The 4,590-nt window shown below is 37.4% G+C and overlaps 1 protein-coding gene across 2 annotated transcripts in view; it reads left to right on the plus strand.

Annotated features, from left to right (window-relative positions):
* Nucleotides 1-4,590, plus strand: part of LOC106532389 (interferon regulatory factor 2) — a gene marked incomplete at its 3' end in the record, with an annotated part of 28,359 nt that overhangs the window by 18,051 nt on the left and 5,718 nt on the right.

Genomic DNA, 4,590 nt, shown 5'->3' on the forward strand with positions numbered 1-4,590 from the left:
CCTCAAGAGGAGCGAACTAGAGTCAATGTGCAGCTTCAGTTATTACAACTAAAAAAACCAGCGATCAGGCCCGAAACCTGGGAGTAGTGATGGACTCTGACCTGAACCTTCAAAGCCATATTAAGACAGTCACAAAGTCGGCCTTCTATCACCTGAAGAACATCTCCAGGATTAGAGGACTAATGTCTCAGCGTGATCTAGAGAAACTCATCCAGGCATTTATCTTTAGCCGCACTGATTACTGCAACAGCGTCTTCACAGGTCTGACTAATGAATCGATCAAACAGCTGCAGCTGATCCAGAACGCCGCTGCTCGCGTTCTCACTAAAACCAGGAAGACAGAGCACACAACACCTGTTTTAAAGTCCCTTCACTGGCTCCCTGTAGCTCAAAGAATASACTTTAAAATACTGCTGTTAGTTTATGAATCACTGAACGGTTCAGCACCACAATCTGTATTGCTGTACCAACCGTCTAGACCTCTCAGATCTTCTGGTTCTGGTCTGCTTTGCATCCCCAGAACCAGAACCAAATGAGGAGAAGCAGCATTCAGTTTCTGTGCACCACGGATTTGGAACAAACTTCCAGAAAACTGTAAAACAGCTCCTGGAAGCCTTTAAATCTCAACTTAAACACACCTGTTTAGAGTTGCTTTGGCTAAATAAGGATTAGAGTTTGGGTTTTAATGTCTTCAATGTATTTGATGTTTTTAATGTTTTTATCTTTTCTTTTCATCTCACATGCTGTTTTTATTTTAATTATGTAAAGCACTTTGAAATGTCTTGCTGCTGAAATGTGCTATACAAATAAAATTTGATTGATTGGTTGATTATCTTATTGTTTTTCATTGTTTAAAATAAATAGTCACAAATATYAGATAAACGGCATGACAACTAGACATTCATAAATGTTTCATGATTATATACRATGGATTACAAACAGGTTGATCAAGGCCCAACAGGAAGTCCAAACGATCAGCTCTGATGGGAGTGGATGGTCTAGGAGCTCCATCAAGTGTTCAAAAGCAGAACTGCAGCCACTGATTTAGAGCTTTGCAGATATTTACACCTAATTTTATACACAAATATACACACACCGGCCACTTTATTATGTACACCTGTCCAACTGCTCAMTATAATTACTARATTATATAAAATACAAAACTCAGTAAAAATACAGAAGTTACAGTTTTTATTGACTGGTTTGACCTGTTTGAAGGAACTGGGAACCTCTCAGTCSTCATTATCACCATCTCAGCAGAGCAGAAGACACATCTTGCAGTGTGTTAACCCATTCTCATTGGARTGACACAGTTTTCCACCCTTTAGCGAAACAGTTAACGCAGATGTCAAAAACTCTGTCCCAACTCTGTTTTAGCTGTGGTTACAGAACAGAAACCATCCCTGATCAGTTTAAAATCACAGAAAGCCCCTGTTTGCAAATTGAAAAATTCTGTGAATAAGTGTCAATCAGTCTGCAGGCCTGTGTTGTTCTCTTATACTCTTATAGTGTAGGCCTTGTAAGACCTCATTTTGTAATAACAGCATATTATGTAATAACGTAATAAATTCAGGCACCAAAATGTAATAAATAATTTGAATTTTCAGTCTAATTCTTGTGTATATGGATGTATAAAGCAATCTCACGTTTTTTTTTCATGTTTTACGGAATCTTTCAAAAACTTAGTTTCTAATTTATTCAACATGTCAGAGCCTGTAGGACGTTAAAAACAATTAATAACATCAAATATCCACTTCCAACCCACTCTATTGCTGGAAACAAGTTCTTCAAACCTCATTTCCTTCTGATGCAGAAGCCGACAGTCCACCTGCACCACGCCCCCCTCCCCCCGGCGTGTGATTATAGTTTTTATTTTTTATAAACATTACAGAATTTAAGGCTCATTATACAGGTAAACGTCTGAAGGGTTTGACATGTATGTACAACTAACTTTTAGATATATTTTGGGAGTTGTCTACAAAGTGAATAAAATCTAAAACAGGGATCAGGACAGTAAATCTGAAAATGCAAATAAAAGATGAGAAGTTCGGTGTTTATTGATCAAAGTTATAAAGATTTAATTATATAGTATTTGCAACATGACAGTTATTACAAGTATATTGATTAGGATGAACAGAAATACTGGTTTTTGATTGTTTATTACATAATGCACCAGATTATTACACCACCACATTTTGTAATAATTGCTGCAAAATGTAATAAATTTATTACATAATGTGTTGAAGACTTTTATTACATTTTGTGTCAATTATTACATAATGCAGTTTTAGCGTGAGTTGATTACATTTTGAAGCCTGATTTAAATACATTATTACAAAATGAGGTCTTACAGACCTACTATAGATTTTTGTTCTTTACTGTAAAAGACTGTACTTTATTTACATAATTTCTCACACAGTAAAGGATTTTATTTTTATTTCCATGTCTGTTGGAATATTTCATTTGTCAGGCGCAGTCTGATAAAAATATAATCAATAAAATTTGCATCAGACCATATCTGCTTCTGGATGCATTTTTTGCAAGAGGGTAAAATTGACTACAAACAACACTGGCATGTAAGCTACGTACAGTCAGAGTCTACAATGACAAGCAATGGTGCACTGATTCACACATGAGGGCTGTATTTTTTATTTTGTTGCCCATTGTGTACTGATTGATTGGAGGTGCTCMCACTGTGTCAAAGTTGAGTTGTTTGAAGGCAAKATTTGCTTTTGTTCCATATTTTAAATGTTTTGACATAGTTGTTGCCTTTTYCAAACKAAATGTGTCATTTTGACCACTGTGTCTATGTTTAGGCCTCTGTGTTAACCGTTTTGAATATGTGTTTTTTGAGTTGACGGCTGCGTCAAAACAATCAATAAAAACTGTAACAGAAAGAAATCGAAAAGAAGATGTAAAGATGAGACTAAGAGTAGGGCATTCCTATTTAAAGGACTTTTTATATTTAACAGGAAAAAGGAATGATAATTGTGAGAGTTGTGTGGAACATGTTCTGATGACYTGTACAAAGTACAACACGGAAAGAGAGGGGATGAGGGGAAAAGTAAGAGAGGTAGAGAGAGAGAGTGGAGTTTCAAAGGGATGTTGGGAACAGAAGGGGATAAGGAGGCAATGTGCAAAATGAGAGCATTATTTTTATTTTTACATGACACAAAATTAAAATATAGAATTTAGGTGGAGTTGTGAGGTTACACACTCATGCACAGTAGGTGGCGGTATGCACCTAAAACTTGTTGCAATCTGCCATTAAATTAAAAGAAGAAGAAGAAGAATCTCCTGCAGTTCAAACCAAGCATCAGTATGGGGAAGAAAGGTGATTTAAGTGACTTTGAACATGGTTGTTGGTGCCAGACAGGCTGCTCTGAGTATTTCACAAACTGCTGATCTACTGGGATTTTCACCCACAACCATCTCTAGGGTTTACAGAGAATGGTCCGAAAAACAGAAAATATCTAGTGAGCAACAGTTTTATGGGCGCAAATGTCTTGTTGATGTCAGAGGAGAATGGTCAGACTGGTTGGAGCTGATGGAACAGCAACAATGACTCAAATAACCACTGGTTACAACTGAGATCTGCAGAAGAGCATCTCTGAACCAACAACACGTCAAACCTTGAGGCAGATGGGCTGCAGCAGCAGAAGACCACACCAGGTGCCACTCCTGTCAGATAAGAACAGGAAACTCACTAAAACTGGACAACAGAAGATTGAAAAACGTTGCCTGGTCTGATGAGTCTGGATGTCTGCTGCAACATTCTGATGGTTGGATCAGAATCTGGTGTCAACAACAAGACAGCATGGATCTAGTGATGGCAAAACGAGGCTTCATGAACCAATGAGGCTTTCCAGCTCAAAGGTTCATTATCRGAAGCCTCATTGACTCCTTCTCACTAGTGACACCTGCTGTGCAAAAGGAAATATGACAGGCTTATTTAATCCTGAGTCAGAGAATCCTTGAATGTCTATCAAATATTTTTGCCACATCTCAATGAATATAAGTGTGTTTTTACATAGAATTTTTTTGAGTGATGTGATGTTGAACATGAAAAATAAATTCTTAAAAGCTTGTGGAACTGAAAGGAAACTGCAACAGATGGAACAAATATAAATTAATGATTTTTATTCAAAATGAAGCTTTTTAACAGTGTTTGGGTTGAGTCGATTCCTTTTCCTAGACACAATTTCCCCAGCCTTTGAACGACTACAAATAAATGGACTTTATTTCATAAAGTACATTTTAAGGGAGATTTACATTAATACCACACCTTCATTTACTCAAATACACACATGTCAAACTGCAGTCATCAAATAACGTTTGTAGATTTTTTTTTGTTTTACTTTTTGTAAGGTAACTGAGTTAAAAGCAGGACAATGTGTGTGCCTCACATTGTGCACATTGGGACTGGTGTGGGACAGATGTGCTGTTTTTCAGCTCCACGTGCATCGTGCTCCTGTGGCCTGTAGTGTGAGGTGCGCGGATGAGATTTTCTCTGATAAAATCCTGCAGGCGCCGCATCTGAGGCAGAACTGCAAAACCAACATGACAACAGTGGTGGCTGGTGTATTTTTC

Source organism: Austrofundulus limnaeus, unplaced genomic scaffold, assembly GCF_001266775.1.
Source record: "Austrofundulus limnaeus strain Quisiro unplaced genomic scaffold, Austrofundulus_limnaeus-1.0 Scaffold761, whole genome shotgun sequence".
NCBI lineage: Eukaryota > Metazoa > Chordata > Actinopteri > Cyprinodontiformes > Rivulidae > Austrofundulus > Austrofundulus limnaeus.